This window comes from Melopsittacus undulatus, chromosome 2 (genome assembly GCF_012275295.1).
Source record: "Melopsittacus undulatus isolate bMelUnd1 chromosome 2, bMelUnd1.mat.Z, whole genome shotgun sequence".
NCBI classification, from domain to species: domain Eukaryota; kingdom Metazoa; phylum Chordata; class Aves; order Psittaciformes; family Psittaculidae; genus Melopsittacus; species Melopsittacus undulatus.
In genome coordinates, this window is record NC_047528.1 from 41,488,666 (window position 1) to 41,515,935 (window position 27,270).

Sequence of the window (27,270 nt, forward strand, 5' to 3'; positions counted from 1 at the left end):
GTGCAGTAAAATAAACAAAAAGAATCATTTTCAAGTACCCTTGTTTTCAAATGTTAAGCCTTTTTCCATAGTGAAAATGCCTTATCTTTCAGCTGTAGTGCCACAGCTGACTTATCTAATTTTGGCTCAGGTGAGGATGGAGCACTGATGCCATATCCTTTCAAGTCTGAGATTGCATTGTCTGTTTTCTTCCATTTCTGCAGAAAATATCATTCTGTCATTCTTTGCCAAGCTCTTTTGGAGCTCTCTAAGAATAACAAACTGGAAGTTTTTCAAATTATATCTATTTGACCCATTTCATTTGATCTGGATGTGGTTATTCAATGTCTAGCTCATCACAGAATTCTTAGAAAGTGGATGATTATCAGATAAGCTAATAATTCCTGTTTCCAAAATTCTGTAGCCTTTTCATGTATGAAGGGCTTTTCATGGGAAGAAGTCAGTCTTTTAAAGCTGCATTTTTAAATGTTTGCCAGATTGTTTTCTGACAGTTTTACTCTTACAGTGCCTTCAGGGTCTCATATGTAGAGTATATGGGAAATAATGAATCAACAGTTTCATGGTAATCTGTTTGAAACTGAATCTAACATTTAAGTTCTTATCAAAAGTAGCTGGGTCTTCTATTACAAATAGTATTAATTTTATATCTTCTTCTTTCTTTTTTTACCTAATAGATCTCAAATAACACCGTGTTGTAAGGATTGCTTCATTATATATAACTTCTCAAACAGCAGTTTCTGAAAAGTCATTTTTGACAGTAGTGTTTTTCTTCTCCTTTTTTGGTATTCCTGTTTGTGTGAGTAGTTTCCAGTCACAGGATATGCTTAACTCTGTGAGTGGATGACTGGAGTTTTAAACTAGCCTATAATGATAATTCATTTCTGATGTGACATTCTGAGCAAATAATAACAACCTGCTAAAGTGAATAAAACTTCTGGAAACTGCAAACACATGCACTGTCAGATAATAAATGTTTGATTTGTGATCTCCAGAATTGTTAATAGTCAATGTCAAGCCTTTTAGGCAGTTTCATTTAACGTCATTATTCTTGACTCAGTATAAACCCCAAGAATCTACCTTAAACACATCTGTAGTGTAGGTTAACTTCTCAGAGTTATGTTTTTTCTATCTTTTCTGTATCCTATTTTGTATGCTTTTTTTACTCTTGAGACATCCTCTTCCAACATCTGCAGAGCTTTGTAATGAGGATCAGATCTAGCTTTTGTCGCTGGTTGCTCCTGTAACTTTTTGAAGCATCAGGTGCACCAGATCTTTTTCATTCTCCTTTCCTCCACTCATTCAAAGGTTGGACTTGATGATCCTAGAGGACTTTCCCAGCCTAGCTGAGTCTATGAATCCATGATTCTATGGTTCTATGAATCTTGTCTTTGCCAGCTCACACAGTAAGTTCCTGAGACCAGTGGGTTTCTGCCTGTAAAAAAGATACTGACATGGACCTTGATGGAGTGAGATGTTTCTCCTGATTTTCCCATCTCCTGTCAATGCTTATTAGAGGCTAAATACTTGTAGTGTAGATTACCTGAATCTCTCATTGAACAAAATTGTATTTATTTTACAGTGAGGATAATACCCTAGATAAACCCAGAATACCAGACATACTCAAGCTGAATTTGTCCTGAAAATATATGTGTTTAGCACATAAGACTATGATTTGAAAATGCTGAGTTTTCAGCAAAAGTGACCAATGATCAAGAATTTGTCCTCATTGTGCTAGATGTTGTACTTTTGTTGTTGATTTAAGAAGGAGCAAGGTAAAGTTGTCAGCTTAAATAATCTTGGGAAGGTTGAAATAAAACCTTTTCCAGACTGTTTTTGCAAGCTTTCAAGAAACACAATACTAACAAATAGGACAAATATGTTTATTTGTACATTCTTCCAAAAGAAGCTGAGTTGGAACTTCCAATTTTCCATTCCTGAAACATACTTCAATTACCAAAAGTTATTTGGTGAGAAATAACGAGGAATAGACAAAAAGAAGTAATGATCTTCTTTCCAAAGAAACCTAAATAGCAACATTATTGGTTTTTGCATTTAGCTTTAGTTTCCTTCAATTCCTAACAATAAATAATTTAGTCCTATAAAGCTATCATTAGAGTAACTGACACTATAAATCACTGCTTTTATAATGAACATCTAAGCAAGCTCTTTTTACTGCCTCAATATTTTGAATTAATTGAATAAAAGTTAAAAGCATTTCCCCTAGAGATTTACAACAGAATTGGGTTTGGCCTTTGTAAACAAAATCAGATATTGTCATAAAAAATGTACTTGCAGCTGCTTTATAGAAATTACCACACACATGAATCTCAGAGGACTTCTCATAAAATGTGAGCTTGTGGCCTTCCTAGCACAGAGCAAATGAGACAAATGGATTGGGCCAATTGAGCTTGTCTTTTCACAGGTATCAAAAAAAGGAGCTCTTGAAAGGGGAGCAAAGAAAAGAGTGATGAATGACTACCAAAACAGAGGTCTATGTTGCCTTTTTGCCTCTACAATAGCTTTTCACCATTTCCTTGATGAAAGGAGCTGTCATAAGTTACGCATATTTTTATAGCAACTACAACTTTAAAAATAGGAAAAATTTCTGTATATACAGGACTAAAATCTTCAAGACCAGAAGTCTTTAACTGTGAGAATAAACAATTATGCTCATTATACATTCAGAGAAGTGTACAAACATGAGCTAGTTAATCCTTACTATGCTTGAAAGTTAACTGGGAGCAGGTATGACATTGTATTCTCAATTTAAGGAGGGAAAAGGTGAAGCAGAAAAGGAAGCAAGTCAGTATGGAAACAATCTTGAGAGCTTACAAATTCAGATTTGGACAAGCAGACCCCCTTTCTCAATGTCCTTTTGCCAAGACGTACTTATTCCTCCAGTCTGGAAGGCCTGTTTGTGTGGTATAATACAATGACAGCAGGGAGAATCTGGACTCCAGAGGGTTTACACTAGGATTGTTTTCCACAACCAGAATGAAGAAACCTGTTAATGACTTCCTGATGTTCACTGGAGAACTACCACTAAGGTAGTTCTGTGGCACTGACTTCAAAAGAATCACAATCACATCAAAGGTTGCAAAGTACTACACTATCTTAGGATAGCCAGAAAGTTAAACATAAGAGTATGCCATATTCCTCCTCTATGTGTCATTTATCTCCCATAAGAACAAATGAGTAATACCTCCTGCTGATAACAAGCATACTGCAGCTGGAAGAGACATCTCTCAGAGAAACAGGCAGAGGATAAAATTGCCAAGAACAGTAGGCATCCCCATTAAAGAAGAATTCCTCCTTTGCTGGGCAGATCCCTGAAAGATCTCCTTTGCCTCTTTGTTTGTGAAAATATATCATAACATAGAAGTCCTTTGTGCAAAATCACACTTCATATACAGCATCCTTGAGTTATAATTGTCAAGATCATAATTGAGATTCAATATATAATGAAGACTCTTAAGAGGCTCCTCTTCAACACACCCAACATTCTGAGTTTAGTCAAAATTTTACTTAAGCTTTAGTCACACATGTATAAAGGTATGTTAATTTACTGTTCAGACTAGGAAATGAAACGTAATATTAACTGGATTGATATTTTAGAAAAACTTTAAGTCAGGTAGTCTCAACCACTTATTACTCACATTACTTCTTCAAGATATTGATATTTTTTGGTTTCCTAATAATTTTCAAAAACTTTTAGGTTTTGTGTCCAGTCATATGCTTTCCCATGAAAAGTTAAGCCCTAAAACCTCCTCATGGGGACATACTTCGGCAGCAGACTAATGCCCTTTGACTTCAGGAAAAGTTTAGCTAGGAAAGTTGGCAAGCTGGCATCCTTATTCTGTATTTCCTAAGGCCTTTTCTTTTTGTAGAGAGCACTGAATTATTCATACTATGCTAATAAAGTTCATTTGAATCATATGAGCAGTCTCCTGAGCTTATTAATAAATTATTTAATGAAGGAGTGAATTTGGTCAAGTTGTCTCTGCATTAAACTGGCCAGCAATATAGTGATAATCAGATAAACAGCAAATATGAATAATAGGACAGGGAATGCAGGCAAAATTGTGCTGGGAAATCAGACTGCCGGTATTGTAGCCTGAAAGAGCCTGGGGAAATTCAGCTGGCAAAACATGGAAAAAGCCTGAGGTGGTAAAAATGTGCTCACTTCAAGGTGGAAAAAAGTGGTTGTGTGCATGGAATGAGAATATGGCCATGACAGGGCATACTGACAGCAGCTTCATTGACATTCTCTGACATAGAGCTCCCACAGCATCTATAGGCAACCATGTCAGACTGGGTATTGCAGGGGGCACTGATCTGCAACAGAAATATATGCAGCCTATTTTAAACTGATGTTTTACAAATATATCCATTCTTTTCCCCCTGTGAATAGGTAGTTGTTTCCCTTTTATTGCAATACTGACAAAATAGCATCAATCTTCCTTTTGCTCAGCTCTCCCTCATGTATAATTCCATCCAATATGTATTTTGAACCAAGATTAAGAAGCACAGCTACTTCTTTCTTGCGATGATCCAAATTTTCCATCATTCAATACATACAGTTCTTAATCGTTTCCCAGATGAAGTTGTATTTTTTCCCAAAACATTTAAGTTAGGTGCTATGCCCAAGGAGTTTCTTAAGCATAGCTAAAGACGCACCTATTCAAGAGACTGGATCTCTTGGCAGATCATACTGTTGCAGAAGGAAAACAGTTGAGCTGCTTGGTTTAAGAATGAGGTTCCAGCTATGTAAAGATGTGGTGTATCAATTCAGTAATGCCTTGCATACTCCACCAACAATTTAATACTTAATAGCTTGAATTGGGTACCTCAGCTGCTTTTCCCAAATTTGGGGTGGGTAGTGAGAGTTGACAGAGAAAACAGAATAGAGACATCTATTTTTTTCTTGAAGTTTGAGTTTTTAGCAGGCAGCAAAGCATAAGAGATGAAATCTCAGAAGGAATAGTTGCATTCTCTCGGAAGGAATTTCATAGCCTTGTTTTTCTGTTCCTTGCTTTAGCGAGTTGACCCTTGCAGCTGATGGTCTTGTCATGACTTCAGAACTTAGCTGTGGGGAGATGTTATGATCTCCTGACAAGAAATGAATTTTTAGAAATCTTGGTCAAGTGCCAGAAAATCACTATCTTGGAGCAAAGGCAATGTTCCCTGGGGAAGCAGTATAACAAGTCTTGGATTGAGAGTATTGAATTTGCCTCTGAGTAAGAAAGGCATCAGTCATTCTGCTGAGGTTTTCTTCTTTACCAACCGAAACGCAAGAAAGTATTCTCAGTGTGAAGAAAAATTCTTACAAAAAGGGAGTCTGTGTCTTTGATAACTGTTGAGAAGACACCGACATATTGAAATGTCATGCATCAATCCCACAGGATCTTCAAAACTATTCATTCTGAATCATATCAGTTGCACTTGGGCTTAAGAATAGATACCAGTTGATCAAGCAGACAAAGCTAAAATGGAATTGATACTAAAATTATCCACCTAAAATTTCTGAACAAGACTAGGACACACTTTGGCAAATAATTTTCCTTACTTATCTGTAACATTGGTAATAGGAAAGACAAGGTATTCTGAATTTGCTTCTAATACTCAGGCGGATGAAGGGACCTGACATACACAGGATGAGTTGTCCTCTTTGCGTTGCTTGTGATGCATTATTCCAGTTACTGATCCTGTGATAAGTATGTGTGGTATGGTTTCAAGACAGTCTTCAGCCCACTTTTTTTTTGCATATTTACTTAGATATATCCAAGGTAATGAATGCCATTTAATATTTTTGTGCTCTACAAAGTTCTTTGGGGCACTGATGCAAAAGGCACTAATAGACTAATTCTGTTATTTCAACATTCTATGCACTGTAGATCCTGTGAACTAAATATTAAGATGTAAGCAACAGGGTGGATTCACAACTTGGGATAAATTAGATGCTTCTTACAGTTTCTGCTTTAAAACAATTGCTGAATTGTGTTCATCATGTTGGACTTAGTATTAAATTTAATGCATGGTGCGTCATCAACTGTTTATTTTAATACTTGGCAGGAAATCAGCATTTTGACTGACAACCTTTCTTTCTCTTTTCAGACTTCAGTGTGGACTATTGCCAGCATTCACAGCTACCCGAATATCAGTGTATGTGGCCTTGGTTTGAGAAATGTACAATGCATCATGATACAGCTATTTACAATGAGTCATAAAGAATCTCTTTGAAACTGCAAGAGGAAAATTCTGTTAAGTAAGCCAGCTGAAAATAGTCATAATAATTAGGAGCCAATGACAGCAAAACCACAGTCCTCAAGCACAGAAGTGATCCTTATCACTTATGTGAGGAAAATAACTCAAGAGACAAGAAGCAGCATGTAGCAAATCACCACAGTCACATTCTGCAGTGCCTCAGTTCACAAGTTCCCAAGATATGATTTGTGGTATTTTGGAAACATTAAATACTACTTCTCTGACAGCTTGCTTACCTTATGTGATCAAAGCCCTAAAGACTAGCTGCAGCTCCTGGGTTGCAGGTCTTTCTTTGAGACTTTGCGTTTTGTTCAGCACACCTCTCAGCATTAACCTACACTGGGAAGACCCATACCCAACCATTCATTCTACAGCTGGACCACCTTTGTAATCCAGGCACATGAAAGGAGCTTCTACCGTGAGTCTAGAATAAGGCATGAATTTACATCTGCAATGTGCTTTAACTCCAGATTCTCCAATGCAATCTAGTATTAAATTATACCTTCATTATATAATTTAAAAATCTATTGAGTGCTGAAATATATAAAGAGTACGTGGAGAACTTCAAAGGCTTTTGGAGACTCTAAGTCATGTTATATAGAAAACAGAGGTCTTTTCCTCAGTAAATATGCTAACAATAAGTATGCCTAATATTTAATTAATTAAAATATATTCATGTAAAATGCTATTCTTTCTATACAGCTCCCTGCTAAACTAATAGATACACCCTTAGAACCATTCCTCTTAAGAGTTATCACACTATTTGTAATACTTCAGATTAAAAATGTATTACATCCTGAGGTCTCTTCATTATAATATAATTTTTACACAATCCACATTACCATTAGGAGCACAGTATGAGAAGCAGCATTTATCTGTGGCATTCATAGACTGAAATATGTTTATGATATGTATCTATTTGCTCAGAGCAATTTCCAAAGTATTTTGAATATTGCTTAAAATCTCTAAAAGCAAAACCATAAAGCTTTCCTTTCTATTTGAATTTTTCTTTGTGAAACCATATATGTTATCTTTCATGAGAGAGTGTTCAAAGTCCTCTGCCTTCCCTCTAAGCACAACCAATGTTCCATCTGTTCCCCAGACCGACACGCTTAAACATTTTCATGGTGGACAGTTGCTTTCCTGCAAGCATGCCACCATTTGAGCCCTCAGAGAATGAGGTGACAAAAATTAGGTACCAATGCTATATGGAGGGAAGATGCCTTAGCTTGTATCCACTCACTTGAAAGTAAGAAAGAACAGCAATATGCCCTCAGCAAAAGCATGAGAAGAAACACATCCTGAGAAACATGTTTTTTCTCAGAAAGCATATTCCAGAAAGTTCCCCAAATTGAGCCATGCCCATGTTGACTATGGAACCTGGTGAAGTAATGAAATATAATTCAGCTTACTAAAAAAAAAAATTAATAAAAAAAAATCAGTAAGCTATTTTTTCTTATTAATCTTAAAGCATTTTTTTTTCTTTATTTGGTTTCTTTTGGTGTTATTTAAATTAGAAATTGTGGACCACTCTGATCTCACATGTATTGGAAAATGTGGTCATTCTGCAGGAGGTGTTTCCAGGAAAGTCAAAGATATGAAGGCAATTTAAACCAGATGAAATGCAAGATAGACAGCAGATCTTAGACAAAATAAAGGCACAGCAGTGAATGACTTTCCCAAGGTCATACAGTGCATCATTTATGAGCTACAGGCCTGCGACTAGAACTCTGGTCCTGATACACAGTCTAATCATACATTTCTCAACAGCAAAATTTGCAAATAGGACACCACATGCATAAAAATTCTGTTTATGTATGGTATTTCTTTAGTGAGCAGAGGCAAATGTAAGATCAGTTATTGAAGAGTTTGCTTAATAAGGAGAATATGTTTCAGTAATTACTGAGGCCAACTAGTGTGTTGAAGGCCTTATAAACTATACAATGTTTTCTCATTGTACTATAGAAGATGTTTTTGATTAGCCCTCTTGTGGTTTGTGTGCTATGCCTTTCCTATAATGAGTAGGGTGAATGCCCATGGTACTGATTGACACATGGTTCTTACATATAGTTCTTTCAAGCTGAGTTAATTTCATTTCCATCAGAAGAATTTTATTTTTCATGTCCATGAGACTTAGAGTTGTGTTGTCTTAGATTAAGATTTGCCATTTAAGTGGTGAAATAAAGCAAATTGTTTAGATCTCTGTGACAAGAAAATACGTATCATGAGACAGATATCATCAAATCATAGAAACAGCTAGGCTGGGAAAGACCTTTGAGATCATAAGTCAGATGATCTTAAGATCATCTTAATCTACCATTAAGCCATGTCACTGAGGGCCTCATCTACCCATTTTTTTAACACTTCTATTCACGGCAATTCCAACATTTCCCTGGGCAGCCTGTTCCAATGCATGATTACCCTCTCTGTGAAGAAATTTTTCCTAATATCCAATCTAAACCTCCGCTGGTGCAGCTTGAGGCCATTACCTCTTGTCCTATTGCTTGTTACTTGGGAGAAGAGACTGACCCCCACCTCACTACAAACTCTTCTCAGGTAGCTGTAGAGAGCAATAAGGTCCCCAGGAGCCTTCTCTTCTCCAGACTAAACAATCCCAGTTTCTGTGATCATCAAGTGATTTCCATTTCTATCCAATTTAGAATTCATGTTTTAGAAGCATTATGTGTTTGTTCAGCTATGATATGTTTTGAAGAAATTTGTAAAAATCAGAATCTCTGAAGTCATCCCAACTTTCTGAACATGCCTATGCAGAAAAAGGCAATGGAAAATCCTGTGGTTTGCACTACAATAAAACAGGTAACAATTTTGAATGTAGATAGTAGCAGAGTTTCCAAGGCACCTCAGTAAAATAAAGTGGTAGTTAGACATCAAGTCTCTTATTCCAGATAGAACTGACTCACATGTGGGGAGGTTACAACCATGTGACTGTTGAAGTGCATTACTTGCAGTTAAATTTCGGTCAAATGTTCTCTGTCAGGGAGTCTGAAAAAAGCCTTGGTGAATTTATATCCAGTGTATTAAATTACAACACTTTTTGCTGAATTTCAACCTCCCATCTCACAAGACACCACATCACATAAGAAATGTCAACAAGAGAAATGACAAAAGGGCAGCATAGGAGACCTGCAATAAGCAGATGCAGTTCATATAACCCAAGCCTATCCCCTCTTTTTGACAAATAGAAGCCAGCAAAGCACAGGACATTTCCTGTGTATTAACAGGGAGAAGGAAGTGTTGATAGGATGAGGCGTAGCCAAAGGCCATTAGGTTACACCCATCACTCATTCTTCAGGAATGGCCATTCGTAAATGTAATACACAGTAATGCTAATGACTGAAAGAGAACACAGTTTACCAGTTTACAAGGTATGGGCAGAAGCATTGCATTTTTTCATTCCATTTTCCAGCTTACATTGGAAGTTGCTGAGGAATTTTTCTTATTTCATATTTGCTGATCCCTTCCTCATCTAGCACTGCAAAATTCGTGCATAACCTGGAATGGCCGAACATCTCCACAGTGCTAGGAAATGGAGCATCTTAGTGGTTTTATTCTTACTGTTTTTTCTACTTCTGACAACTTCTGCCAAAAGCAACCTTTAGAAAATGTTAACATGCTGTGGGTAGCAAATTGTTAATTTTTCACATGCTAGTAGAGTGTCACAGAGTTCTACCAAACTAGATGTTTTCTTATTTCCCTGTTCTCACAAAACGTTTGTACTGGCAGCAGAACATATTCCACTAACATTCACTGCATGTATGGTGAAGTGCTAAAGATTTTTTAGGTAGCCTCATCTTCGCAACTTGTTTTCGTGTTTCTTCCAAAAATGAATACAACTTCACAGAAAAGAAAGAGAGAAGGGGAAGAGGAAAGGAAGGAAACTGTGCTGTTATCTCAGATAACAAACATGATTAACTATGCACAGTAAAAAGCTACTAGAGATATACTATCCTTCTTTGCCACCAGGCAGCTACGTACTGATGTCCTGACCTATCCTCATTATCTTCTTTCTCAATACAAGGAAAATAGCTTGTCTTGCTCTGGTTCTACTCAGGATAGCTGCTCTTGGGACTTAGTGAAGCAAATATTATAACAATGCAAAAAGCAGCTTTTTTTCTTAGATCAGCTTTCCATTATAGATTCAAGGAAGGTTTGTCTTGCTGAACTAGACATTTACTATTATATTATGTGTGCTTGGCCTAGATACTTTAAGTTCTTTTCACTGCCAATGAAGAGAAAAAGAGCATTTTTAAGCTGTGATTTATTTTGTCTTGGGTCAACAACTGCTTGCTATTTTCAGTCTTGCCTTTGAAATGTCTATTTCTCTCCCGTAATTATAAGCAATTTACAGTGACCATTTCAGATTATTAGATGACTGTTCTGTAGATGACTACATTCAGCCAGATGCATCCATCTCTTTAGGTAAAGGTTTACATTCTGTCCAGCGCTTGGGCAGATCAAGTATTTCTGAAGAAACAAATTAGCCCATAATCCCAACGTTTTTAAATGATCTGTGTTGGGCTGGGTCTTACAAGCCTTCAGGAAAGACATAACTCTGGAACATCTGGATTTTATCAACTGGATCTTCTGTTTTCCATAAATATCAGATGCCCTTGACTCCACACACTGCAGCAGGCAAAATTATGTTGTATTTCATTCTCAGTTTCTCTGGGGAGACTCTAGTCTCTTCCTTCTCCCAGGTTGGCTGCTCCTTCTTGCTATGCTGGCTACTTTCCAACAAAAGCAGAGAAAATTGACTCAATCACATATTAACCCAGTCTTGGAATTCAAGAACCTATTCCTTAAGCATCATAACTAGGTTCCTCTTCTGAGGCCTGCACTTTTTCAAAGGGTAAATTAAAACAAAAGCCTAAAATTTTAACTTGGACACTTGCATTCAAGTTGAAAGTGAACTATGTGAGAAAAACCAGTAGTTTACTAAGTTTTGTTCCCATTTTCTTGAAAAGATTTTCAAAGCATTTCCTCCTTGTATGTTAACAGCTTCTTCAGTAAAGACATTTAGAAAGCAATGATTTTGGGGAAAGAGAGTACTTTGAGTATAATGAGGAGGCTCAGGGGAGGAGGATGCAGTTATGGAGGACTAAAGATCCAGTAAATACCTGAGTAAACCCAGCAGACTCAGTAAAACCCTAGGTTCTCCACATAATGGTGGGATCTATCGCTGCTCCTTCACTAGGAGCTGGGTGGGTACCAGTTTCTATTCCAAGGTTTCCATCCTGTGATTCACACCACCTGAGGCCCTAGCCCCTGGGTCTGCTGAGACCAGCTTGAGTCCTGAGCAGCAGCCCAGCCTCTGGTATAGCCACCTGCATCATGCTGGTCTTCCCTGGTTGTGTCCCACTCCCTCCCAAAGAGACAGAGTTTTTGTTATTTGACAGATTCTGTGTCAGATGGTTGCCAAAAGCCACAAAGAGCCTTGCTGGTCCAGATAAGTACCTAGATGACTTAACTGCCTCTACCTGAGGCCAGTTAGCAGTTCTCACCAGAGTTTCCATCACTCTCTGATCTCCTGCCTCAGATACATCACAGAAATGTGAAGTTAGACACCATTGTGTAAGAACTTTCACCTATGGTTTCCCAGCTTTTTCCAGCTCATCCTGAATTAATCTAGTCAAAGCTGGGCAGATGTAGTCAAGGTCTTGCTTATGTGTGAGGTGTTTTCTGCTAGGCACTATCTTATGATATTCTGCTATCCCAAATGTCATTCAGTTATAAACAGCCTCTTGACAGCAACAAATTAAAGATCCACTCCCCTCTCCTTATTCCTGGACCTGGACAGCAGGAAGAAATTATCCACATCAAAATCATAATTCCTCAGTCTCCAGTACTCAAGGGGATACAGTAAACATGACTTATTACATGATATACTGACAAAATAAGATACAAGTCTATATAGGTGTTGATGGAAAGGTAATGGTTCATATCAGAAATTGTTCTCCAGTCTCAGTTTTCAGGTGAGACTTTTTTTTAATCTCTTATAAGATTGCCTTCAGGTTGAATGGATCCTTAAGCTATTTCTGCTTACAATCATTTTTGTCCCTTACAAACATTTTGTAGGCTGCTAAGTAGTACACATTTGCTGAAGGCTAGGTTACAACTTCTGTAAATTTTTACTAGGTACAAATTCAAGTCCTCAAAGTCTAGCACATCTGACCTTTGAACAAGTTCAAATCTGATCTGCCTTGAAACAATGCTGCTTTGGGCTGTCTCTGTTGGTATGGTGGGAAGCGGCAAATGATCAGGTTAGCATATGATAAGAAATTCTCCAGGTAGCTAAAACATAGTGAGGTACTGTGTAAAAACTCACTGTCAACTGCAACACAACATAAAACAGACTGTGATCATACCCATGCAAAAGCAAAGTAACCTGTTTCCTAAGCTCTGTTACCCTTACCATTAAGCTTAATTTTGACAACTAGATCCACACTTGGATGCAATGACTAAAAGGGCTAAATATTCCATTTGTAGCAGCCTATAAAGATTCAAAGAAAATAATAGCTGGAATGCATGCAAGCTCTGCTACACTGATGAAAATTACTCTGAAGGATTTCTGCAGATTACATGAGTTAAAGAATCTGGGATTCTTTAGTCTTCTTGACCCTGAATTGATATAGGCAATATGTCAGGAGTGGACATGGGCTTTGGCCAGACTATCCTGGGCCATGGACAAACAAGACTAGCAAGGGCCATAACAGCCTGCAGAGACTGGCAATCATCTTTTTCCTTCCTGCCCCAGCTGGAGAAGCTCAGACAAAACACCATCAAAGGAATGGTTCTCTATGTTCCCTCCTAAAGCCTTGATCCAATCCTGTGCAACCAGTTATTTAGGCAAATCTAATTATGTGAGGTTTTACGCAGTTCAAGAATAATTTCTTCTAAATGTCATGAACAGCTGTATTTTTTTTTTAAATCAGAGGCAGAGCCTTCAGAAAAACTACTTATTCAGCACAGAAATAGAGACTTATGTAGAATAGTGGATTTTAGGCTTATCTGTCACTGCCTAGGTTGTGTCACTTGAAATAATCTGCTTTCCAGTGTTTTCTTGTTTTCCTTGACATTACCCTTATTTATGCACAAGCCCCAGTCTGTCGAAGCTTTTCTTGCTTACTGCTTCCTGTTTAATTTTACTTTTACTTTGCTCACTGGTGCTAGCAGTTACCTAATAACAATTTTAGAACTATCAATCAACAGTCTGTGCAAGCAAATAACTTACCAAACACTTGAACCCTGTAATTGTGTTCTGACCTTGGTTTTACTAGAGGTTAGAGTGATAGATTCTTTGCAGCAGTGCCATACTTTGTTGTTCTGTAAATGCAGTTCACCTGCCTAAGGTAAAGTTTACTGCAGAGGAAAAATCAACTGTGGCTACATAAAACCTAGCAGTATGTGGAGGAGTCAGTGACAGCATAGTGAGTATTAGCAAAGGTTCAAAGAAAAGGCACAGTATTACCCATAATAAAGAAAGCTTAAAGAGAGAAGGGTCTAAGGCAACTGGGCAGGAGACAAGACAGTCCTTCTGCTGACACCAAAGGAATGTGAAGGGTTTTAAAATATCTCATTTTCCTCACTTAAGATTTTTGTAATATGATTTAAGAATATTATTAAAGGATTTGCAGCAAGATAATTTTTCACTCCAGAGTACCTCTTCCACCCTGAACTTATGAATAAATGCTGTCCTCCCTGTAATTAAATAAACCAATAGAGGTCTTTGTAGTGTGGTATGTGAGTCAGATGTGATTCCAGCTGGGCAAATGACATTCAAAGTATAGAGATTTCTTACTACAGCGTTATTAATACCACCACTTATTATGCAGCCACATTAAGAACAGTACACTATATCTATTATTTCCAGAAGTATTTTGAGACTAAAGACCAATTGGATAAAGAACATGGATGCTCTTTAGCTGCTTAAAATGAAATAATTCTCCCTTGCTAGAAAATGGGATGGAATGACGGGTTTGAATTATTGCCAGAAGCTGTTCTAGGTTTTGAATGTGAATAATGTTTCTGAAAGGAGTATTGCAGATACTATGTGCACATGCATTCACATTTGTGATGCTAACATGCTCAGAAGGTAGTAGTTGATGGTGGGCAGAAATGTAAAGAAATGCAAAACGAAGTGACAACACCCTATGCTCCTGTATGTGCCTGTCACAGTAAGTGTCTGCCCATGCTATGGCCTGCCCAGACATACAAAGACAAACTCTTACGGTGTCAAAAAAAGCATTACATGTGAGCACAGGCAAATGTTTGGGAGACTAGAAGAGAACTATGAGGGTAATACTAGTCTCTCTGGCAGAGACATTGGTGCAACTAGGATTGAATTGTCACCAAGCCTCACAACAAAAAAAGAGAGGCTGAAAATCTTTCCAGCCTCAGAGAGGGCACAACAGAAAGCATGGAGGAGCTTGTTTAAGAGTTAGAAGGGAACAATGATGTTTGCTCTGTGGAAAATCCAGTACAGCAGCAGCTTTCTGAGAAGAGCAGTGAGATGGAACAAAACTGTGATGACTCTAAAAACTAGGTGTTGAACAGAGACAAGTATTCACTTTCCTAATCTCCCGCCCAGATTTACAGCCCACACTGCAGCAGCCTTCCTTTATGACATGTGCCTTTGGCTCATGTCAATACAGTCAATGGAGATTTTAACTGCTATTCCTCCGAGAGCTGTCCTCTTTAGGGTTTACAGTTCTCCAGGTTTGGGCTTAATTGACATATGAAGGTCTACTGGCATTATGGGATAACTTCCTATATTTCAGTCACCCTCCAGCTGTCAGTCTGAATGCCATCTTCCATAGGGTCAGCCTAGGAGATCTCTGGTAGCCCCAGTTACCAAAAGTTTGGGAGGAAGGCAGATGTTAGCCCTATTGGGAGAAGAGGAATATCACAGGATGAATCTAAGAACAATGTTCAGTAGGCTGTGAAGTGAAAAAGGAGAGAAATGGTCTCTGTGGGATGTGGAACAAACGCAGTAGTTAAATTTCAATCAGTTATAAAAGCATGTTCAAGCTACGAAACTTGAATTATCGATAGCTGGGAAAAAACAGGTAAGAGGGAGTTGAGAAATGAACAGATGAAGTGTGGTCAAACTTAAATTACCAAGATAAACTTAAATCACCACAATATTGGTCTTACCAGAAAACATGGCTCTTAATAAAGAAGAAAGTGTTTCTTCAGAAGAAATGTGAGCATCTGAACATCTGAACATTTGCCGTAGAAACTCGGCAAATGCAGGTAAGAAGATACAGAAATGGCAAAATGAAACTATTATAAATTCTTTGGAGTACACCACCAAAAGCTTGTTAACTTTTGATGATTTGTGTAGCCGCAGGCTCATTAACGAACAGAGAAGCAACAAAAGCATAATACGTGATCTCCACAGCCCATGTCTTTTCTAAGGCTCTGTTTTACAGCAGGGAAGTGATGACGGTTTTCATCTGAAGTGCTTCTTACTTGAGTTGAACGACATGGACTACAACATCTACAAACTTACTCTCACAAAGGCCCTTTTCAGACAGTCTCTATTTCAACTGCCACTGGAGATTTTATTTAATAGGCTGCAGCACCAAGTGCGATGAAGTATCTCATTTCCCAGTGTTCACTCTAACACAGACCCAGAAGCAATGTACACTAAGTTATATTCAGATAATTAGTATGCAGTAATAGAAGTTAATCAAAATCAATAAGCACAATGCATGTAGCACAAATGATCAAATGCAAATATTTGTATTGAATTTTCACAGTAATGTAGTTCAAAATTATTAAATTAAATTAGTAATTCAGCATGATCTGCAGTCATAAACCCCTCTTTTACTATAACCTGGCAGATATTTGAGCAAGATTCAATTCACTTCTGGGAGTCTTGTTGATGTGAAATATCGTACAGGCTTGATGCCAGTTGTGAAATTATCCTTATTAGGTGTTTTTCTTTAACAATTGTGTTTTACCACAGTGATTAGACCAGATGGAGCATAAATCTTTTCTTCCTTTTTTTTTTTAACCTACATCCTTTCAAAATCCAGTTACCATAACAACTTGATTTCACTGGTTTTCTTAAATCATCTTCTTTTTATGTCACACCTAGAACTTTTGTCCAGCTTATAAATGAATAGAACTAATTTTTAGTTAATTATTTGCTGTCAAAAATCTGGCAATAACTTCTCTTTTGTTTTCTTTTTTTTTTTTTTTTGGAGGGGGAAGGTAGGAAAGAAGTAATGTCTTTTGTTTGGCATATTTAGTACCAGCAAGAAGTAGACAGAGTGGTAATATAAACCTTCTACAAAACAATAAAACAGAAGGACTCCCAGCAGAAAGCTTCAGAATCTCAAACCAAGCTTACACAGAGTTTTAATGGCATTTTTAGAGGACATTTCTTTCCATGAAAATTAAATACTCCTGGTAATTTCACAACACCCGAGCTTTGTATATATTTCCCTCTTTGTTTGAATGGGCCAATTTAAATCTTCTTTTATGATAACAACATAAAACCATATTGCAGTAAAATACTTTCCCTTCTGTCTCCTTTTTCTCTTGTTTAATATCTATTTGACTTTGTCAGGAAGAATAGAGAGACAGTGGGAGGTGTGGTAAGTTAATATCTAGGAATAAAAAGGTGCTACCTAGCAACATTCCTCTGGAAACTAAATCTCATTTGTCAAGCAACTCTAAAACAGGAGCTACATTGCCCAGGGGATTGATAATGGCATACAGAGCTTTTCACGGCAAGTCACTAAAATATAAACGCAACCCAGGTCAGCAGCAACTGAATACTGTTACTGTCTGACAGTTGCTTAGTGGCCTGTACGAAATGCCTTCTTAGTCTTCATCTAATTCCTAGTGGAAAGGTGGCCACATCCCAATTAGCATTAATTGGCTCCCTTATTGTTAACTGCAGCAAGGTGACTGAGGACTGTGGAGAGCTAGGGAGCAGAAGGCTTGAAAGAGCATACCATGATCCACTGGGCCAGCTGTCTCACTGCTTATACCAGCTACTTTAACTACAGCATTCCTGACAGACTACTGTATAGCTCCTGTTTAAAAGCTGGGTGTGAAGGAGCCTGTACAGCATTCTGTTCCAAGTGGTTTTCCCTCTTGAATCTTACAAAATCCATCTTTTTTGAAAACCTAAGGGATTTCTTTTTGTCCTTCTACAGGGAATCAGTTCATCAAAGAATCATAGAATCATAGAATAGTTAGGGTTGGAAAGGACCTTAAGATCATCTAGTTCCAACCATCCTGCCATGGGCAGGGACACCTCACACTAAACCATATCACCCAAGGCTTCATCCAACCTGGCGTTGAACGCTACCAGGGATGGAGCATTCACAACCTCCCTGGGCAACCTGTGCCAGTGCCTCACCACCCTAACAGTAAAGAATTTCATAGAGCTGAGGAATTAGATCTTCATGCATTCAGCATGAGAAAGGAAACTGGAGCTGAAATTGAATTGACCAACTTCCATGGAAACAGATGATGCATGGAGAAAAAGGGCTGGAGTATTAAAAGGAAATCATACATTTATAAAAGTGCATCTCTTAAGCCCCTTCCCATCTTCCCTCCTCCAAAAACTGATAAGGAAACTTGCCACCTCACTTGTCTGTTTTAGCTCTAGCTTTTTACTCTACAATTAAAATACTGACTTTCAAATAATAGCCAGGAAGTTTAACTATCAAATTTGGGAAATAAATGATCCACCAAAATGTACGATTCTTACTGTATTAGATCAGGAATACTCGACTAGATGTCTACAATTTAGGTGAGCTAAATGAGAGTTGGGAACTGAAAATCAGGTCAGTCACCAGAATATTTAGTCTAGTACCACTGTAATGGTCTAAGTAACCTCTCTAGCCCCTGGTCACTACTCCAGAAGGGCATGGGATATCTGTAGATCTTGTGCAATGTCCAACAGTCCTACTCTGGTGTCTGTCAAACCCTAGGGAGTCTTGAACAGTACCAGAAAGCTGCATCTTAATGTCACCCCAGCCCAATGGCATCCAGGGAGCTATTCACCTTGTCCTGAAGCAGACATCTGTACTTAACCTCATGGCACTCTATGCTCTGTCTATTTTGAGAAGCAGGGACTTCTTTATTCAAATATCTAGATGCAGGTGCCTCATTTGGGATGCCATAGTCCTTAGCTGTCCTTTCAGAGTGTCATGGATATTCTTCAGGTCCTATGTCATAGTTACCAGCCCAGTGCAGGTGTCCCAGATATCCCAGGACATTTCAATGGCACTGCATGCCTGACTATGAATCACAGCAGAAATGAACAACACAGAATCATGTTGAAGCCATCCAGAACTTACTTGTTTTAGTTAAGTGTGTTCTTGAAGATCTGGAATTAGGCAGTATTGGCTAAAGCTGACAGGAATGTTAAGAGCTGTGTGAGCCTCTTTAAATATCAGTTTAAAAAAATAATAAAAATTCGTATACATATAAATCTATTATACTTTACCTCTTGCTGCACCAATACAGGTTCAGCTTGTGAGGCTGCTTTACAATCTGTCATGTCTCAGTCATAATTCTCCATTCATACTGGCTTCTTAAGCTAAAGGGCACAATTACATTTTGAGGCTCTTAATGGCACAGGTGGGTTAGACTATGTGATAAAGCTCATCTGCACACCCACAGAAGGAGCTCAGAGAGACAACAGCAGGAGGGGGCCCCAAGGAGTGCTATGACAGGCTTATCATAGAGGCCATCAGACCTTCAAAAGCACCTTCACACAAGCCCAGAGGAGCACAGCAGCATGATGGTATTTGGAACTCAAATCGAGGACTCCTGTGGAAGGAATGCCTTGTCCTAGATACTCCCAGAGCTGCTCCAGAAAAGCCATCAGTCCCATGGTCCAAGTGTGGAGGCCATTTCTGCAAATTACTGGTAGTAGTTCTCCAGATTGCTTTTGGACTAAGGGGTGTTGCCAGAAACTGGGGAGACTGGGCTCCAGAGGCAGCTATAGAACAGACCGTATGTTTGGACACAGCTGCTGGAGGGATCCACTTGTGCATATGTACATATATATATTCTCAATAGTGAACCTCAACCCTGTCCAGCTGGAGAGAGAACATTTGTGCTGCCTGTGTCTGTGTGGGTGCTCTGATCATCTGTGATCTCTGCAGCTGGCAAGGCATATACGTATATATGCGGTGTATATATATGTGTTCTCTCTGTGCATGCCTGCTGGGAACACATCTTCTGCCTTGCTACTGGTTGGACTCAGGGACACAGAGCAGCATCAGCCTCACCTCCCTCAGGCTGTTGGATCATGCATGATACATTTTCCTCTGAAATAACAGTCCCTATATACAGTAATTCTAAAAATTCCAATGTGACAAGCTAGCGTAACCTCTGTGTGCACTCTTACACACTCTGTCTTATCACCTCATTAAATGTCCTGTATGAGAGCTTCAGATTAGCTCCAGGTTCTCCTCTGCCTGTCAGGTGTGTTAGATGCTGAAGTCACTAATCATCTAATGTGAGGAGGGGCTTACAGGGTGGCAGGCACCAAAAGCCTTCTAAAAACTGCCTTTTTTGACAGTAAAACTTGCCTGAAGAGGAATGATAAATAGCTCTAAAAATGAGACAAAATTGCTATTTGATAGTGTTACTCTTATAATCTTAAGGCCTTATTGCAATATTGTGTCTCTCTCAGTGAAAATCACAAAGAACTGATGGAAAATCCAGGCTGTTAAGCATGTTTAGAAATGTTGAGGAAAATACCATACAATCCAGTACCAGAGCTTTTAAGGCTTTCATCCTATCAACAGTGTCTTCTGTAAGACTGGTTTCTTCTAGATTTGCTGCAAGAACCTGTACAGTTGAAACTGCAGCCAATCACATATTTTATGGCCAGCATGGACATGATGAAATATTCTTCCATCACAGCATGTTCAGTTGAAATGAGCTTTTAGCTTGGAAAAATGATACTCTGTCTTCTCACTCTGTGGTATTCTTAAAAGGCTTAGGAAACTCAAGCAAAGTGGCTTTTAAACCATTAATCTTCAGTCAGCTTGTGAGGCAGTGATGCACACTTTGCACTGGAAGCTGTCCCTCTCCTGGACATGTACAATGTGGTTTTCTGCTTTGAAAATATTATACATATCACCCCTGGTTGCTAAAGAACTCCTTGTGAGTGTCACCAACATGACTAAGTTTAAAATACAGGTAGTACAGTGGATCTTCAGTGTTGTTCTGCTGATATGGGCTTCTAAGCAATTAAAATGGACATTTGCTGCTGCAGATCCACCAGAGCTGTGACTACTTCTCTCCATTTGGTGCGAGAACTGCTGTACCTTCCCCCACTATGTCACACAAAGTGCAAGGGCACTTGGGCAATCTGTTGATCACAGGGCAAAGCCGAGTGCTGTAAGCTCACAGTCTCTGTGCCTAGGAACATAAGATAACAGCTTTTTGTGCTGATCATCTTCCTGGAAATCAAAATGGTTTGGCAGTTCCATATTCTTTTTTTTTTCTAATTTAAACATTGAACTTTTCCTTCTGTTTCTGCCATTTAACTTCAACTTTTTTTTTCAGTATTACACCAGTCTTGGCACATAAGTTGGGAACAGCATGGACTTTCCTGTCACTTTTCTCTGGGCTATTATTGCGATACAGCAGGAGTCTCTGAGTCCCTTGAAGACAAGGCCCTGGCTATGGAAATTATAATTGATAACAGCTTCCTTGACTGCCTGACATTTTATTTCAATCTAATTGCACGGAAATTTCATGCTGCTAGCTAGATATCACATTAGACAGGTTTCCAAAATCCTCTATATTTGCTAGCAATGCCAGTGTTTTTCACAAGCAACAAAGCTCTTGGCAGTACCTGTCCCACTGCCCACTGCTAATGTGCATAGCTATCCTAGAGCCTGCACTCCCAGTGACAGTGAAATTGGCAGGAAGAATGCACAATATTTGCAAAACGCACCATCTTGAGTCTTGGAATATGCCAGCTGCTTTTTCTGAAGTCAAAGATTCCCAAGTTCTTTGGCAGGAAAGAGGAAAAGCTGATCTGAAGGAGCTGTGAGTTCCCCAAAATCTGTGTTATCTGGTCATTGCTTCTCCTTTTTGTACAATACTGTTCCTTTGATCACAGCACGGTGATTAGCACAGAGCTAATGTCGTAAGCTCTGGTTGTCACTGTAGCAATGGCCAAAGTCAGACCTTGTCTGCTTGTTTCATTAAAGCTAGTAGATGTTTCCATAGATGCCATGCCATTTGCCTTCTATCCCTTATGACTACATGGTCTTCTCCTGGCAGAGCAGAATGTGAAAGGTTTTGGCCTCATCAAGTATATTGAAATCCTGTGCTAAGCAGTGGAGTAAAAACTGTATTGGTAGCCACTATTTGTACCTAACAAATGCTCTTGGAATCTGAGCTGCAGTTATCAGTCACTCATGCAGACACAGTGTACAAAATGGACTGCCTGCTGTGATTTTGGAGATAGCCAGCGTGTGTTTGAGCTCTCTGGTGCAACACACTCAGTGTCACCACAGCCATGGATCAGTAAATGACATGTTTCACATATATAATCCCAAGCAAATGTTAACTGCAGGGGTGTGGAGAGTTTAAATATCTGTCAAGCCAATGACAAAAAGACACTTATCCTCCTTACCTCACTGAAATGATTACTTGTAAAATAATTCCGTTTGACAGTAATAGATGTTTTCCACTTTATTTAACTGAAAAGGTAACATTGGATAATTTTTTACATTATTCCAACCCCGTTCTGTTCCTTTGAATTACTTTAAACAGGGTATCATATCTTTACCAATGAAAAAGAAACTTCTATTCAACAGTCGTGCTTGGAGGAAGAAGAAAGCATATAAATGTGATGCCACGTATGGTAACTTCGGAAATGGTTGTTTAAACTGAGGATGTCGTGATTTAAATCCAGCCACTAACTCACTCCCCCACTTCTTTCCCCCCAGCTCGTGGCAGGATGGGAATGAGAATTGAAAGAATGTAACTCCCATGGGTTGAGATAAGAACAGTCCAGTAACTAAGGTATAACACAAAACTACTACTGCTACCACCAATAATAATAACAAGGGGAGAGAATATAAAACTAAGAGAGGAAAGAATAAAACCCAATAAACACAAGTGATGCACAGTACAATTGCTCACCACCTGCCGACAGATACCCCGCCCAACTTGTGCAGCGATCTGTCCTTCCAGGTGGCTCCCCCCCAGTTTCTATACTGGGCATGACGTGCTGTGGCATGGAATACCCCTTTGGCTAGTTTGAGTCAGGTGTCCTGTCTCTGCTTCTTCCCGACTTCTTGTGCTCCTCCTCACTGGCAGAGCATGAGAGACTAGAAAAACCCTTGATTGGTGTAAGTATTACTTAGCACCAACTAAAACATTAGTGTGTTATCAGCATTGTTCTCAGACTAAATCCAAAAACACAGCACTGCACCAGCTACTAAGAAGGAGAAATGAATTGTTACAGCTGAACCCACGACAGGATGACAAGCTACTTCTCTCTACATACACTTGAAGGTTTTCCCCAGGACACCTTTCACATAATACTTGTTATATGTGTTTTGCCTTTTCCCATTATTATTCCTCCATAAAGCATTTTATTTCTCTGCTTCCTGAGACTACATCAAGAGACAGGTCTTGAAGTGGACTTATGGAAGTTATTTCAAACTACACAATCACACCCATCTGACTTCCCCTGACTTACCTAGTAAAATACCAAAGTTATCCAGACAAACTTTCCTTATACTGGAGTACATTATCCAGACTTCAGAGGGAAGGATCCTGGCCCTTCAGCACGCACTATAGAGACTTCTGCTTCAAGGCTTGAAGGTGCTATTTTCATGCCACATATGACAACAAAAATAGCAGTTGTTAGAAAGGTGTGGTATTTTCTTCCCTCCTCTGCTCCAGTCATGCTATTCTGACCATTTCTTATCAGTATCAAATATAATTTAGTCATGCTAAGATGGACCTGTCACAAATTCTTCATGCTTCCTCTACACACCTGCTACACACTTGAATAAACTACTCACAAGTAAGACTAGTGACATATGAAAGAAATGCCACTCAGTTAATCAGCAGATTCAAATTAGGCTACAATACTTAATATAGATAGAGATAGTATTTATTGTTTAAAATATAATGCAACTTCCTAAGCCCATAAAACACATCTTGCATTTAGGAGTAAAAGCCATTTTAAGCCCTTAATAAAAACCACATTTAGAGATGCAGATCTAAATTAGTATCATTAATATTTCAAAAATTAAATCCCTCAGTCTTTCAGATGTAAATTTTCAATGGGCAAGCTATCTCTAAAAATAGTAAAGAAAAACATGAATGCGTGAATGCGTGTGTAAGTTTGTCTGTGTAAATGAATGATGAAGTTATTGTCATGACTTTGTTAGAGAATACATCACACTTCTCTTATACATGCCTGTTTCTTTCAACTATTCATACATCCCTATAGCATGTTGACATTGTAGTTTCTTGCTTCATGGCAGGCTGACATTTTTGTGTTTGCAAATAAAGAAACATTTTATACATCATTTTAAAATTGCTGTTATCACAGCCTTGGAAGAAAGGAAACATTCTAGTTCAGCTCCTTTATTTTCTCCCAGGGCAAGGTTGTTGTAAAAACCCCACACACTACCACTTTCATAAACTCAGCTTGTGCTGGAATAGAACTTCCTGATCTTACATTAGGATAGGAAATGTGTCATTAAGACCGATTAAGTGGTGACAGTGTTTGAGAAATAGTTTACTGATGAATCCGGGTGATGTTGCAAGATAATGCCACAGCAGCTGAAGTGGCTGGAGCAGCCCAGAGAATCTATCTCTCTATACTTATGAATTCTGCTTGATTTTCTGAACTTTACCTCTGACCACAACTTTCAGTGTGGATTAAATCTTCCATTTTATGGAAAAAAGCAGCCAGTGTCAGAGAGACTGAACAAAATGATTAACATTTGAATAACCTTGTCCTGCTAAAACTGGAGAGACTGGTAGCCCCATCAACTGCTAATAGCCTTCTGCCTAACTCCTGGCAGAGGCTGGAGAGAAAAAATTGAGGTGTTAAAAACTGTTTTTTATGAAGAGATGTTCTCCTACATTTTGTTTAATAGCCAGAAGATTTAGGAAGATGCAAAGCCTCAGGCAGGCTGTACACCTCAAGGACCTTTATATTTCAGTAAGATCTGAAAGGGTTTCACTGATAGCATGGAAGTAGAGTCTGCAGTTTCCAAATATCCATATATTTGGAGACTTTGCATTCATTAAACATTTTAATACATTAATTTCATGGGGTTTCCTAGTGCTTTTTCCTTCTGTTTAGTTCTCAGCTATAAACCAGGAATGCCCAGAGGTATTCACTAGCTATTAGTGAAGCTCAACGATGCCTGACGCTGGCCTTGGGGCAAACATCTGAGGTTCCAGGGAGGGAGCCTGACCCCCAGAGATAATCTGAAGAGCTAGAGAGGGTAATGATGACCACTCTTTCTATATTAACAGTGGGTCAAATTAATTGGTTAGCTACTTTTTGAGTACCTATGACCCCCATTTAGACACTACAGAGATCTTCAAAAGCAGCATTCAAATATCCCACCTAAGTCCCTACCTTGTGCTGGCAGACATATCACCTAGCTCAACAACCTTGCATCCCAGGTTTACATTTCAGCTTTAGCAGGGTTCTCAAAATCAGACTAAAGAGCCTTTATTCTTTACTGAAGAAAAAGGAAAGAAGTTTGCATGCAACTTGGTAGAACACTCACCTGGGATATCATGCTTTACTTCCTGTACCAAGTACTACATAGATATTTAGGTAATGGAAACATTGAACAGAAGGAACTGAAGATAATTCCACCCAATAACACCTGCAGACCAAAGTTAGGACATCTACCTGGGACACAGAAAAACAGTCTTTAGACTCATGGCCCAAATACAAAAATGAAAGATTTGAAGCCAAGTCTCCAGACCCTAAGAAAGTCCTTCCCTTAGCATAAATGAGTTATTGGATCTATGGATTCTCTATTTTTTTGTGGAAAAGTCCACCTTGACTTTTAAAGCAAAGGAATAATTAAATATTTAACACAGTGAATGAAGACTGATGATTTCCTTCAGTCCAGAGTTCACAGCCTATTCCTCAAAGTTTCTTACCAGCTATTTTACATGTCTCCCTGCTTAGAATGATGTTTTGTCTTATTGGGTACATTCCACTGGCTTATAAAAAGAGCCTAAGGAGCTTCAGGAGAAATTAACAAAAGAAGACATTTCCACTAGACTGTAAATTAAATATCATCAGTTTGACTACTGGCTCTGACAGATTTTTTGCATGATTTTAGAAAAAAAAACTGTTTTCAATTCATTCACTGCTTGTTAAAAGATGTCAATAAGTAGGATCACAGCAAGGCTGGGGTAAAATCAGTATTCCAAGCTGATGCAGGTTTTTCTGTTTTATCACCATGAACAGACAGAATGGGTGAACTTTCACAAAAAAATGAGCCAAAAGCTGTGTAACACAGATTGAAAATATCCCAAGGTGATGTAGCAATCCTGTCAGAAAAGTCTTGCCTGGAGGTGTTGCTATCTCCCACTGTTGTGTGAGGAGAACATTCATAATTGGGAAGATAACATCTCAGTGGAATCCCAAATATATCAGCCTTATGCAAATAGGAGAAAATCGCTGTGATAAGCACTGGCGTCCAGAAAACCAGACAGACTGAGTTAGCTTTGATGGTTACCTATTTCTGAGAAGCAATTCAATAGCACAACTTCGGGACCTTCTTTCGGGAGATATGTTTTAGTGAGAATATCCTCAACATAGACTTGGAGGTTTTGTGATTAAGAGAGGGAAGTTTCAGGCTTAAAGAACAATGTAAGGAAAATGTTGAACAAGTTAGCAGAGAGTTAAGGAGTGAAAGTGGATAGATTTAACATAGGCAAAATGGGATTGCATGGCAGATCCTGAAGGGAGGAGTCCTACTTACTTTCCTATGGCTGAGATTAGATATATAGACAAGCCAGGTCCAGTGGTCTTCGGAATATCACCAGGTCTGCACTGAGTCCAAAACATATTGAAATTTAGACCTTGGTCTCCTAATTAGATCATGAAAGTAAGTAGCAGATGGAGAAATTAAAGAAAGAACTCAGAGAAATTAGGAGCCTTTGAGGCAGACAGTCTGTTGCAAAAATAAATATGCTTTCATATGACCTAAATGGAACATTTATAAACATTTTTGTGTTACATTTTCTTAAGAACTCCCATTACCTCAATTTAGAGCATTTGAAGTGTTTTAACTTGTTCTTTGGATATTTATATATGAAATTATTCTACACAAGCAGCTTGGAGAGTAGGAAACAATTTTTTAAATGAAATATCACTGCATACAGCAAAAGGTAAATGACTCACAGTGAAAAATGTGGTTGAAACATTTCACCTTTTTTTCTTGGTGTTGAAGAATAGATTGCATAACAAACCTCAGGTTTACTGTTGTTCATAATTACTCATTAATTTGTTCTTTACTTCAGAACCTTTGAATAACAGCTTTTGATAGTTTTTATTCAATAGACAGGGAGAGAAAGTTTTTGCATATTTTTCAGTGAGGTAGAGTGAGACATAAGAAGCTTCCTGTTACTGTGAACATATCCTATTTTTCATATGGGACTTGAGGAAGAAAAATTTTTAATCAGGCATGAAACAACAGCTGATGACTCCATAGTCAGCCTGTTGTTTTTTATGACTGAGACAGTCATCACGCAAACATGCCAACTACAGGAAGACTCAAAACAAGTGCATTAAGATTATGAGACCAGATCTTGCTAAGAAGTGCCAAGAATGAACATAACAGGGGGTAGAATAGAAAGTAATGGTGTGTAGAAGTCTGGGCTACTGGGAAAGCAGCATTGACAGTTTTCACCAATTAATACAAGAGCAGAGACTAATGACATCAGCTGGTTTGCACCCACCCTCCTTAAGCACATTTGCCTTAC